Genomic DNA, 14,868 nt, shown 5'->3' with positions numbered 1-14,868 from the left:
ACTGATGTATAAGTGCAATCTCTGATTTAAGCTGCTCTTGAAACAGAGGCAGCAGAGTGAGGGAGAGATGTTCAAACGCTGCCCTGGAAATGAGGATATGGGGGTTCTCAGCTGTGGTGCAAGACCTTTGATTAGCTCTGCAGTTTTTTGGTGTGATAGTTTTCTATTTGTAAAACAAGGGTGATAATATTCATCTGCTCTTTAAATGGTTTGTCATTAAAAAAGCATTTGCAAGTGAAAATGATCCAGAAGTTAAAAAATAATCAAGGTATCCTCTTAAGAGAGAAAGAGACTTTATGGCAGGAAGAAACTGCCCTGTGAAGTGTGTCTTATTGAAAAAAATGAGTAAGCAAGAAATGCAGATTCTCACTGAACAGAAAAAGCAAGCATTTTTTCTACAATTCTGTCTAAGCTGGTATTGCTGCAGACGCTGAGCTGTCAATAACTAAGACTTTGTCAAAATTCTCTCTCCAGGTGAGCAGGAGAGAAAACTGTACTAATGTAATGATTTTTTTATTTTCTTGTTTATGTGTGAAAAGAAAAAATATGTCTGTGTTTATAAAAGTGTTGGAGAAGGCTTACTTGCTGGCGGAAAAATTTGTATTTGCCAGAGGAAAGAAGAGAAAGAGCAGGAAGTTAATACCTTATCTCTCTCTCTAATGTTACTGGAAGACAAGCTGCAGGAGATCACTGTAGTTCTGTAGAGATGAATACTCTGCATATTGCAAATTGTTACACAGAAGTCTGGAATACACAAAATTACTAAGATTTTCAAAGACACATAGTGAATTTTTAGGCCTTCTAGAAAGTATGAAGCATTTACTTTCTGAAAATATAACTAATTTAATATGTTTTAAGTTGTCACAGGACTTTGACATAACATGTTTTGGTATATTAGCTACAGTATGGCTATTGTTCATCTACGTGCTTCTTTGTGTTACCTTTCTGCCAGGGTGAGGTGGCTTCTCTCTCTGACATTGCAAACTAAGAGCGATAAGCCCCTCAGACTCTTCATCATTAATTAATCTTAGATTACATTAGTATTTATGAAGATGTTGAGATGGAAAGCCTTAAGACACATGTTGTTTCGTGTGTAAGTTTGGGAATTCAAAAGATGGCAAATTGTGAGGAGGAGGTTTTATACACATTTACATGTCTGGATAAACATTCTGACTGTCGAGTTTTTTGCTCTGTCTGGGAAAGCATTGCTTCCACCATGCAATTGATTTCCAGTAAATAGGATAATATTTTGCTAATTTCATGAAACTGAAGAGTAAAACCAGAAGCCTGAAATGTACTGTGTAGCAGCTTTCAGGAGAAGATAACCGACTTTTTCTTGAATCACTTTCTCCTTTAGAAAAGATATATTTCTTATTTTGCATTGACAGTGTTTGTCATTGACAGTGAAATTCATCTGCCCTACCTGACCCCCCATGACCATCTGTCTGTTTTGGCTGGGCAGTGATGCCTGTAAGCGCAGAGCTGACCTCAGCCACTGGCACGCTATGACCAAGGTCATTAATCCAGCTGGAAGGCTTGCAGGAGTCATGCTGGCCCGTGGAAAAGTTTTGATAGGTCCTTTCCCAGGACCCCTTCTTCCAGACCAAAGGGCCGGCGGGACTGCACCACCAGCAAATTCTGGGAATACCTTTGAATGCTGAGAAGTAATAGAAAAAATGAAAGTCTGTTTTTTATTTTTTTCACAGTAGACAGTTTTTGGCTGTTCATTTAGGTACATTTTACAGCCATTTTTCACAGTCAAACTATCCAGAATCTGGGATCTATAGAAATAGCTCCTTTTAGCCAGTACAATACATGTGGTTAAAATGAATTGAATTTCCAAAGAAGAACTGATTGATGTTCTTAAAATTGAGAAAACTTTATTATTTTTTTCATTGCTAATAGTTGTTCTAAAAGGACTTTTAAGTGTACAGATATGTTTACATGTATATAGAAAAACAATACTGAGCTAAAAAACAAGCCAAATATTAAATCTTAGTTTTTTCTGTTCGGGTTGTGAACTGAAAATATAATTCTACTAAAATTATAAATAACCATGCTCTTTATGTCCTATATCTATTAAAAAGCCTTTTTTTGCCAAGAGTAGCTTATAAATAAGGAATAAATGGAGGCAATTATTTTACCTTACTTACTTGTGAATGTGGTTTTAGAACAAAGTTTCTTGGGACTATTATAGTATCTCTGAATTTTTGTGTGATTTTTATAATAATTTCTTTATCTTGAATCCTTAGTATCCTCAGAGAGATAATATATTCCCAGTTCTCTGGACCAAGACCACTTAAGAAATTGCCCTAATGATCTCCTTGCTGACTTTTTCTGAATTGTTTAATTAAGGATTCTGGTTTTATCCCTTTAAAAAGATCCTCTCTCCAAATCTGGCCCACGTCACTGTGAGTACCTGCAGTATTTTCCAGCTTAGTGACACACAGGGTATTTTATTCTTGACCGGCCTGAGTCCTGCGTGATTTCCCCCTGTCTTCTCAGCAGAAGCTGCTGTAGAATTAGCTTGTTTGTTATTTTGGTTCTCCTGAGCCCATTTTTTCCCAAAGGAGAAAGTTAATTCCTCACCAGAATGGAATTTTTCTGTCTTCTGGTTGTCCACTGAGGGAGAAAGAACTGTACTCTCAAACAACATTTGAGTGGGGAAGGGCTTAAATATAGGGAGAAGAAATTTCTAATGGAAATGATGAAGCACATAATCTATAAAATATCCCTAGCAGAAAGAAATAGAAAATCTATCTTTCCTAGCGAGCTTAGTTACTGCTGGTCCTTCTATGAGAATTGGCACTATTTTTAAAATGTTTCAATCCTTGCTGGTTTAATTATTTTGGCTGGTGGCAGAAAGTATTTTCAATATTCAATTAGCTCTTCAATATGTCCATATCAATAAATGTAACAAGTAGTCAGTTATAATCTGGACTTCTGTAGTCATGACTTAGGCAAAATACTCCTTATTTCCAAACCCAGAAGGCATGGTAGAATTTCCTTTCATCTCTGCTTGTTTTCAGCTTCAAAAAAAGTAACTCAGGAAGGACTGTGGATATTTATGATTACCTTCGTTGCCTCTTCTTTGCTTGTTTTTCCTGCCGTTACTGTAGTCACTAGGCAAGTAAGCAAAACTTGCTGTTCATTTTTTTAAAAAAAGAAGCCGTCTGTGATGGATAATCTTAAACAATAAACTCACTAGGTCATGTTTGTACCACAGATCATTGTTACAGAACTGAAGAAGAGTTAAAGGGTGAGTTATGAATATGAAACCTGCAGGATGACTCAGTTTAGGATGATGCTGGAGCTCGTTGTCATTGTACTGTCCGAGACCCAGCTGTGGCTGTTATCCACCTGTCTGTGTCGCCGCTCCCAGGGAGCTCGGCAAGCCGCTCTGTGCTCTGCTCTTCAGAGCAGAGCAGCAATGCCCTGTTGCTACACAAGCTGACATCCGATGGGCGGCTGCTACTGCTGGCACCAAGGTGCTGAGGGCAGTGGAGTGCCCTGTGCCTCAATGAGCCACCCACGTCGTGCTGCTTCTCAACCTTAAGAACTACTGCTATGAGAAAGAAAACCACGCTTTTCCCAGATGAGGATAAACAAAGTCTTTTCAATGTGTCAAAGAGACTCAGTGTCTGGTTTGAATAGAGCTTTGCAAAGTGTCAGTATCCAAAACTGTGGATGTGTGGGATGAGACACAGGGAAATGAAAAAGAACTTTTATTGACTTCTGTGACATTGATACTGGGCACATTCTTTAGTCTGAAGCAATTAAAAAATAAAATAACATAGTGTAGATTTTAATTAAATTTTGAGTTCAGAGAAGCATTCAGACTTATTTTGCTACAGAAAAAAGCCTGCACTATGATACCTTTTTTTAAAACATTGAACTTTTTTTATGATTAAGACTAATGTTATTTCTTTGTACATCTTTAAGGAGGATGGAAGTGTCCAGAAAAATCAAAATTCTGAATTGACTTCTGTATTGATCTTTTTTCTCCTAACATAATGTGACTTGAGACAACGTGAGTTGAGGCAAAGGTTTTATTCTCCTCCTTCTGGAGACAACACAAAGAAGTGTGAAGGTAGCATTCACAGGGATGACTTATACAGAGGGGGCCAACCTGTCGGAGAGTGTGTCCCAGGGGAGAAGTGAAGCAATGACAAAAGGCCGAAGGGAATTCCTGAATGTACTAAAGCAGCACCAGTGGGTTAGAAAATATCCTGGCCTCCAGGAAAACATATTGTCTCACCATTCTTTGTGGAATATGATCCCCAGAGTAAACTATTTTTGTGAAAAACGATGATTCATACCACACCACCAGTCTCCCTCACAGTGGAAAATATTTATCTCTGCATTTCTGAACCAGGCCTAATAGCAATGGTGCAATTTTATGCTTAATAAAGCATACTTCACTCTGTAAACTTCTGCCTACCCTGCACTTAATTTTATGAAATATTTCCTTCTTTTTCTCTCTGGTCCATCTTCTTCTCCCAGAATCTCTGGAAGGGATGCAAAAGTATCTTCTTCATTTCAGCCCATTTATTCACCAGCCCTTTTGGCTGCAGGTTTATCAGTAATGCAGGAACAGTCAATTAGGTATTCAGGAGAAGTCATGAGCCTCTTTCAACTCCTCTGGGGTGAAGGGGAGTGAATGAAGAGGATTAGAAATCCATGGAGGAAGCTAAGAGAGATGAATTCATATCCTTTCTTTTGCCAAGGATAAAGATAGGAAAGGGTAGTTATGTCTCTACCTGTAAACTTCTGGATGAAAATTATTTTTCTTGGATATTCTAAAGTGCTCTTATTTCTCTTAAGTCAGCAGACCCACCAAGCTATTGCCCCATATATTTCATACCTCCTTTTAGCAGCACCTGCCATCTTGACTTCCCAAAGCTTCAGTGAAATGAAGCAGATGGGGCTCCAGCTGCCCTCTGCCCATGGCTGTCAGGTGTGTGCAAGTGCCGATGTCTAGGAGCAATATTTCCTCACAGCTGGAAGAGCACAAGCACAAGAAACAACCTAGTTCTGCTGAACAGCAGAAAACTCATCAGTCCTTCTTCTCTCATGGTTTGTGAATGCACAGTACAATAAATCTGGGAGAAAGCCCTTTAACAAGCCAGCAAAATAGTTACTTTCCATTCATGGGCTTATAGAGAAGTTTCTTTCTTAGTGGTGTCTAGGAGCAGAATAACAAGGGAACAGATAGCATATTCCACCTAAGATGGCCTCACAGTCATTTTTCTTCAGCTAAGATATTGTTTTCTAGTTCACATGTGCTGTGCACATTCATCAGGCAGGATTAGCTCTTGGTGTAAGCCCTGCTGATGTCAGTGAACCTACACCAGCAAAGTTTGGCTAAGCTGCTTTTCCACACTTAGAGACAATGACTTCAACAAACCCCTGACAATTAGGACTTTCTCACTTCTGTGTTGCTTATGAAATCAAAATAATGCCTTCAATAAAATGAAAGCTTTTAAAAGAAACACAAGAAAATACTCCATGCAGTAGCAAATAAGAGCAAACAAGCTACTTTTTAATGTCGACATTGATTGATCAGAAAAAGTTTAATTTCGTATGAACTGTACTAGCTGACTATTAACTCTGACAAACTTCTAAAAATGTCTGGTTTTCTTCCTGCTCATATTAGCACCCATTTTACTAGAAATACAGAACCCACTGTGTCTGCCTGGCATGAATAACAAGCATCTGTCAGGATATCTGCATCTACAATTAAATCCTGAAACTGCTGTATAGTTTCTAAACAAATAGAAGCTGAAAATCTGGCTGTTTCTATCCTGAGAATTATTTTGGGAATTTGATTGCCTCCAGTCCACAGGGGATTTAACCTTGCCCCATCATGCATCACAGAAGGCACTTAAGCTGCATGACCATTAATTTAATCACCCTGAAGTTTACCACTGGGAAAAGGAGGGCAGGAGGGGAAGGAGACCTGGGAGGCACATAGTAGTGATCTGTTGGTCATCCACTCCACAGAAACCATCATCACAACAGGCATTAATTGACTCCCTTGTTGGCAGTCTCTACGGAAGATTGAATTCACTCCAAGCCTAAGCTGGTCTAATAAAGGTATTACCTCTCTCCACAGACCTTGCCTCCTGTACTGAAGCGGGCTTTCTCTGATGGGGGTGGTCCCTCTCAAGTAGCCCTGCAGCCAGGTGATTTACAGAGAGGTTTAATGTGACTACACATGCAATGGAGGAATAAATGCCAAACTTGCTCTCCACTGTTGCCACCCCAAAACCTTTCAGGGCATTCCGTTCATGTACCAAAACTTCATCATGATTTTTTTCCTTCAAAATATATTTCGAAGGAAAAAAGAAGTCATTAACAAAAAGAGCTCTATTTAGGTACCTAGACACAAATTATATACTTAAATTATCACTAAAATTTAGCTTTTAGTATCCCAAATGTCATTCCACTTTTTTCTTCTGAAATTTGTACTAGATTTATATCTTCTCACTCATTATTCTACCTAAAGAACAAATTTTCAAAAGTGGGGCTATACCACCTGTGATTTTCTACTGAGAGCTTTCCACAGATTTGTACACTGTAAAAGGTAGAAATGTCCATCTGATCTGATGATAGAACCATACACCACACAGTTTCTTCCAATTATTCTTGTGTTAAACTGCCACATTTCTGTTTGGCTAAAATATATTGTAGAGAAAGGCAATCACTCTTGAAAAGAAGTTGTCAAGAAATGGAGAACTGTTCTTTACCTCAGTAATTTATTTTGAGGGTTGACTCACTAATCGCTCTCCTAATGACATTTGTGTACCTTTATTTTTAATATAAATTTGCGTGGATTTAGTATCCACACTTTTAAAGCAATTTTTTTTCTATTAAAGTACTATTTTTCCATTACTAAAAAAGGTTGGGATTGTATTTTCTTGGAGGTATTCCAATACTTTAATTAAATAATGTCTCAGGCTTCTCTTTTGATGAAGTAAATGGACTTGCCTCCTTAATTATCTCTTCTCCTTGCATTTGTACCTCAATTAAGATTTGGGGTTGTCCTGTCAGCTCTCTTCAGTCTGTCAATCTCCCCTCTAAAGTGCAGGCATCAGATTGAGATGCAGTACTCCAATTTTGTTTTCACTGGTGATCATGCAGATACATAATGCCCACTTTTTTCAAAATCATTTGCTGTTCACATCAGCTTTCCTGGGTGTGTTTGGTTGTCAGTCCTTCTGGAAATTGTGCCACTTTTATATAAATGACTTGCTTTAGGCATACAAGGTTGAAAATACTGGTATTTGCTCCAAGAAACTAATCCAAATAGGAGCTTGATGTAGACAGAATCTAGTGTGTCCAGGGACAACTTTTGACTTTAATGAGGCTTTATACAAGCTCAAATGCCTTCCCATGTGGAAATCCATGAATCAAATTTAAAAATATTTAGGATTGGTAATAGGAAAAAATGAGGGTAAGAAAAGAGAAATATGCTGAAGAAAATCATCCTCAGATAGGTAGCACTGTGATTCTTCTAGTTTCAAAATTACATTTTATTTTATTTTATTTTATTTTATTTTATTTTATTTTATTTTATTTTATTTTAATTCTTTTTTTATATTTTTATTTTATTTTATTTTATTTTATTTTATTTTATTTTATTTTATTTTATTTTACTTGTGTCTGACTAGGAAACAGATGACTGATAACCTGTAGTAGCAAACAATACAACAGAACTGGAGGACAAATTCTATACAAAATTATAAGGTCTTGATACTTGTCCTACTGATTTCATTTCTTTAGAAGCATACATGTCAGCTAAAGCCAAGGATTTAACAGTAACACTGTGTTTTCATTTGGAACTTATTCATTGGAAACTTTTTTTGAAAGTGGAAATCAATTTGAAGAGTACCTCATCTATTACGTTCATCTTCAATTCCTATGGGAAAAGAGCTTAGAAAAATAATCAGAGATTGCGTGGAAACTTAAACCAATTTATTAATCATTTCAGAACATTTCTAAAATATAAATATGAAAATTGAGCAAAAGCCTTCTGATACTGATTTTAAGCTGCAGTTTCAGCAGTCCACAGCCAGAGGCAAGTGAAAGATGGGAAGCAAAACTAAGTTTCTCAGTGTGATGTTGTCTAACTATCGTTCTGCTTCAGAAGTCAGGAATGCTATACATAGAGGAGAGAACATGAAACAGCAAGGTAGGAAATTGCATTTACTTTACTACAAGATCTAAGTAGTTGCTAAGATTCATTCACGGCAAAAGAAGCAAGACTGGCTTTGATTTCTGGAGTAAAGCTGTTTTTCTGGAGTAACGTTTAAAAGCTAAGAGGAATAGCTTCTCTTTCTGTAAATGCAGTTTATACCTGCTGCAGACCCACAGTTTTTGCATGACAAAATTAAATAAATATTGAACTATCTAGGCATGTTTATATGTTAGTAAAGAGTGGAAATTTGTCACCAAAACTGTCAGTTTTCTTCTGTGCCACTTCTGCAAACATTCACTCATGAGTTTATTGTTATGTATGCATGTGTTTGCTGAAGGTCAGGTGCTCGAGAACGTGGACATGTAAGAAATGTTGTTCCAGAACAGAATAATGGTTCAGTGATTTCCGTATCCTGTTCTAGCTATTCCCAGTGATGCATGCTTCACATCTACTTAGTGTTGCAATAATATATCATGCAGATATGATTGTTCTTATCCTACACAACCCTGGCTGAGGAATACTGAATCGTCAGAACTGCTAATACTAAAGCTGTTTCAGGCATTACTGTTTAGTGGTAAATCCTTTTTTGTGAATCATTCTGACTCTACAGTGTTAGTCCAGTTTTAGGAAGGAATAGCTCTGCTGATTTCAATACAGTTTCACCGAAGGGCTGGATGTCTAGGAAGCCAAACTTCACTTCGGGAACAGGTGGTGATTCTGGTCATTCATGACTTCCAGTGTTGTTTCCAATCACAGATTTCTGGTGGTGTCAGTGGAAATATATGCTTATCCTTCTAAAAGCAGGAATAAAAGTATAAAACTGGCTAGGTGCTTTTCCATTCTATCCTCATAAAGTCCTATGTTTTTAAGAGTGTTAAAGTTGAAAAATTATAAATTATATAGTGATGTACATATATTAAAAATAAATTCTAAACACAAACTTGACTGTAGACACCTGATACTCTCACTGTGTTAGAGTTGTTGTTAGTGTTGATAGACAATGTAGCAAGTGTGAAAATCTGGAAAAGACAAACAGCAGGAACTAGACGAAAACTTAACTAGACTTCAAGAAGAAAAGATTTTCAGCTGTTTGGTTATGTTCCTAATAAACACTGAAAGCAGATAAATAGTTTCTGCATTTTAGTAGAATGAAATCCAAATTCTTATTCTAATTATTGCGACATGAACAAACCAGCTTACTGTTAAGCAATATTCCTAGAGAATGATGTGCTCTATCAACAGCCGTACTTTGCACCTAGAGGTAGAGCAGAAGTAGAACCTCAGGTATTTTTAAAATTGTTTCATTACCAGACAAGGTGTAGGAGGCTGAGGTTGAGATTCAGTAAAACAAAGTCAAAGGAAAATGGAATGGAAGGGGACTGTTAGTCCACTTCTCTAGGTGTACTTATTTTCTTTCTGGCAGATATTTATTTGGCCTATTGCTGGAAATCTGTAAAGATGAAGACTTCCAGACAATATATTCTACGCATTGCTTTCCTTTTCTTTCTTTATGCAGCCTACCTTGAAATGTAACCTTAATCTTGCTGCGTTATACTTCTTTTTCGATCTTGGAAAGGAGAAAACACTATTTCATTTTCTGTTTGATTTCTGCTACATGCTCTGAGACCATTGATTGTTCTACCTTTTCTCTCAAAGCCAGACAGGCTTTAGCCAGTTGAGCTCTCTTTTGAGTTATGGTGTCTGATTACTCTTGTTGCTCACTTCTGAACTTCACAGAAGAGATTCATATTTTTTTCTTAGGTGACAGCTCAAAACTTGGCAGAATGCTACAGCCAAGGGTCTTCCAGTTCTGAACAGAGAGAGAGATTATTTCACATATCCTTTGGGGTATCCTCACAGGATGATGTTGTCATTTCTTGAAATTGTTAACACATTCAACAGTTTATATAATCTCTAGACCTTATTTTCAGGAGCTAGTGCCCAACAAGTTGTTCTTCAGTCTGCATTTCTGCAATTCAGCTCTTGAGAGTATTCATTGCACATGGTGTTAATGTTTTTTTCCTTTGTGTTAAACCTTTTTTTCAATATGTCAAAACCATTTTGATTGCCAGTGCTTGTTCCCTGTGATACAGGAGGTGATTAGGCTGATTTGATATGATTTGTTCTTGACATATCTGTGTTGGCTGCACCTTATATCCTCGTTGTTTCCCAGATTCTTAAGATGTGGGGTTTTTTCCTACAATCTGTAATACTACCTTCTCATTTTATTGTGTTAGCCACTTGTTCATAAATATCTTCTTAGTGAAAACTAATGCCGAAAACCAAAACACATTTCAACTTTCTGAGCCTTATTTCTTAGTAACTTTCCCTTTTAAAATATGATAACACTTCAATTTTTTGGTTCTAGGTACTGAGAGAGTGCTTTCCTGTTGTCATTAACTGGTATCTTTCAGCTTGCTTAATGCCATTTTGTACCTTCATGGTCACTTTTACAGGATTTGCAATCCATCTTTAGATGCTCACTCATACTTAGGATAAAACCCTCACATTTTGGATATCAGATGTAGTGATAAAGTAGAACCTTCTCTGTAACTCTTTTCCCTACCTTCTGTTTCAGAACTCTGTCACCAAACGCTTCCAGAAACTTTATGGACAGTCTTTGATCTGCATCTGCTGTGTTTGAGATACCTAAATATTTAAAATATCCTATTTTGTCATAAGCAATATGTCAGTTACTCCTGGTTTCTCTGTTTTAGATTCCCACTAGTGTATCTTTTCTATTTCCTTTCATTATTACCCCAATATTTTAATATTTGGGCCCAATTCCCTCTTAATTTCAGCTAATTTTTTTGAATCCTTGATATGAAAGGCAAATCTTCACCCGCCCTCCCCCCGTCTGTCCTTCTTATAGAAACTTTACCTTTCAGTCTTACATACTATTGTAACAATATTTTGGAATGACAGTTAAATCATAATCTTTTTGGAGAATAAACTCTTCCTTTATGTTCCTAATAATTCTTGCATCTGAGAAATTCAGCAGTTGACCATTTTTCCTCCTTCTTGTCTGTCCTATGCTCTAACTCATAAATAAATTATTGAAAAATAAAGAATTAAAATGACAGTGTTGTTATAGTGTGAGTTTGACTCAGCTGTCATATTTAACAAAGGATTCCAAGAAAATAATATATAAGCATGTATGCGACAGTATATACCAAGAGAATCTGCCATACCCAGGACTTGTCAGCTCTATTGTGCATGTCTTGTGTCCACTTCTTTAGGATTTAAAGATGCCAGAAACCTGTTCTGAATGCCCAGATAAATGTATACTCTTTCTTTTTGCCAGGAAAAAAGGCTGAAGTGTGTGGAAATCTTGGTGTATGGTAGCCCTGGAACTCTGCAAGTCTGCTGTAATAACTGAGTAAGACTTCAGAGAACAAGACTATAAACTCCAGAAGAAAGGCAGTAGATATTTTTCTAATAAATCTGGGCACTGCAATTTTTTTTTTCATTCTAGAAAAAGATAGCATAAGGTTGTTTTGTCTCTTCCTAGTATTTGACACCTGCACACTTTGTACTTCTGGAAAGAAATGCATATATTTATTTAAATAGAATTCCTTTTCTGTTTATGATATTCTGTGCGGAACTTCTTAGGCATCTTTCTGTGCAGGATCCATTCTAAGGTTTTGCTCTGAGCATTGTTTTATGACAGTGATGTTCCTCACTCTCTCCCACACAGTATTGCTGCACTTTCATAACCACTCATCTTTAGCTCCTTTCTTCTTTATTCCACCGAAAAAAAGCCCTGATGTAGGTTTAGGATAGAAAGTGAGGTCTGGAAATTAAGTAAGTCCTGTGTTTTTGATTAAGATTTCCAAACAAAACTTGATTTTATTTTCTATCACTTCTGTGTAATTGTGTCTCTATCTGTGTTGAAAGTTCTGGTTATCAACTTGAAAGATTAACCCTCTTCTGAACAATGCAAATGAAAAAAGAAAATAAGCTTATACTTTAATTACATAAATGAAAATATTATCATGTCTTTCTTTTACGATATATGCAGGGCCTGTTGTTGAATTCTCCTAAGGTCCTCTTACTCAGTGCAGAGAGAAGAGATAAATGTGTAGAAGGAGACCAACAGATAACAGCAGTTCAAGGATCCAGAGGTAAGTTGTTTGTCAGATAATTAATTGTACAGGTGACAGGGTGTATTTATTAGTTGTTCAAGTCAACTGTAGAATATTTTGCAAGGCCAGGCAAAATTTCCTTGATGAAGTAAAAACTGTGCTGTATAAAAATTGATTTACTTTGGTATCAGCATTCGATCTAGATCTTTTTCAGAACACTCTGCCCAGCTGATTTATAATAAATGATACAACTAGTCTGCTGTGTATTGACTTCTGGTTTCTAGGGTGTATCCAACACTGCATTGCATTCAAAAATTCCCCAAACAAACAAACAAATAACCAATACTCTAGATCCAATATTTTGTATGTATATTAATTTTACAGATTTGTGAAATTAATTTCAAACAGAGTTTTCATTAGTGTTTATTTCTCTTTCTCTTGCAGTTTAGCATATTGGAATACATCTGTTTCAATTCAATGCATGCTCCTGTGTATTTTGCTCAGTGTTTTAGAAGAGTATGGGTAGAGCTGAAATAAAATAGTTATTTTTATTTTTAAAAAATCATGACTAAATTTTCATGGTATTTTAACTCAAAGCTTGGGAACTCAAAATCCTGGTTCACACAGCCGTGTTATACTGTTAAATGGTTGTGGTAGTAATAGCAGAGATCAATTGATTTACATGTGAGGTTCCCAGGGAAGTTGATGGGAAACTGCCCACAGATCAAGGGCAGTCTGTGGTTCTAAATACATTTACATGGTACACAGTGTGAAAACTCCAGTACTACAAAGATTTATACTTGTATTTAGCCCTCTGTTTAGCTTGCCATAGGTGCTGATGGATTACTCTCTAATCGTAAAAAGGAGCTGTATTAGCTGTTTGTAAATAATGTACTCCTCTAAGGAAGAAAAAGGTAATATATTTTGAAATATGGAACAGAATTAAGGTTGCATTCATTAACAATGTAAAAACAGCTCATATCCAAGTATAATTAATTAGGATGTCCTTCATTCAAACCAGTTCTTATAAAAATGTTGGCCTAGGTCAGTACTAAGTTAAAGTATTAACTTCATACACTGATGTTAATGGAGCTATGGTGGTGTAGAGCAGGCAGGAAATTGGCTTGCCACTGTGACATTAGGAGTCAGAGCCTAGAGCCAAATCAGCATTTAATCAGCTAAACTGTAACTCCACAACTTAGGCAGCTCAGCTCTTCAGACTGATCCACAAAATCTCTGTCTGACTGCTTAGATCCCTGATGTGACAATAGACTTACTTTTGGTTAACAACTTTAGTTAGCTGCCTAAAATGTAGATGTATGTAGACATTATTGTTTAAGCCAGATATAGTAATTTACTTATTCATTTTACACCTAAAGCCATGAAATCAAGTTGCAAATGTAGCTTGACACATTTTCATTTGAAGAAGAGGTGGGAGTTTTTGTGAACCAACAATATTTTTCGTGGAGTCCAAAATTATGAAAAGTAAACATTCCCTTCCATGAAGATCCTTTAATCCAACCTGTGAATGGAACAGATGCCCATTTACACTAGCAGGGAATTTGGCTCATACTGAAGAAACTTACAATGACCCATTTCTTTGGTTCTAATAGGTTTCATTTATACCTTAAGGGTATGCTGGGCATCATTGCTTTCCTTGAAATACCAGCCAACAGATATTAAAGGAAGTTCAAGAAGTAATGCCCATAGCAAACAATTAAAAGAAGCACAGACAATGTTCAACCAAGGTACTTGTCCTTCCTATTTCTAAGGAAGGACAAATTGTTAACAGTCTGAGAGAATTCCCTGATAAAGTCAATCCTGAATAATAACTTGAGAAGCTCACCTCTACCACACCCACAATTTATACAACTGTGTTGCTGAGTAGAAGGGGAAATGTTTTCCCTTGCTTTAGTCGATTATAAAATGATGCAAACGGAAATATCAAGGGCGCAATTTTTATGGTGTGCATAGAAGTGGGTATGTACCCACTTTTTATTCCACAGCAGCAGAGATGGGAAGTTTCTGGCATCCCTGTTTTACCCTCTGTAGTGGTACTTCTTCTGATTTTCTTTACATTTCATCTCTCTGTAATGCGTTGTTGTGACAGCTGACTCACAATGTTTTGGCATTGTTCCTACCAATTCTTTGGTGTTTTCCCTAGAGTTTTGAAGTCTCATTTCCTCTCCTTTCTATATTTGGCATTGCCTATCAGTTTTCTAAGTCAAAACAGTCTGTATTGGTCCTCTTTCCTCTATTGCCAATGTTCTCTTGATCTGTGATTTGATGGCTTTTAACTCCTCTTTGATCAACTTCTTCTTAGGTACGAAGTGTATGCATCCCCTATTTAATTTAACTTTTACCTCCTTATGATGTTTTAGTATGTAGATTATAAAACCACAGAGTCAGACACATACTGAGGGAAGGAAGGGTTAAAGGAGTCCGTACAATACAATAGCATTACATTACAGTACAATACAAGCAACTCAGAGTACCAAGAAATCCATGCTACAGCACAATATTTGCATCTCTGAATTTGACACTGCGTATTCTTTAATGTTGCTGAGAATGTCTACTTATTGG

Source organism: Ciconia boyciana, chromosome 5 (assembly GCF_034638445.1).
Source record: "Ciconia boyciana chromosome 5, ASM3463844v1, whole genome shotgun sequence".
NCBI classification, from domain to species: Eukaryota; Metazoa; Chordata; class Aves; order Ciconiiformes; family Ciconiidae; genus Ciconia; species Ciconia boyciana.
Note: the sequence above shows the minus strand (reverse complement) of the source record.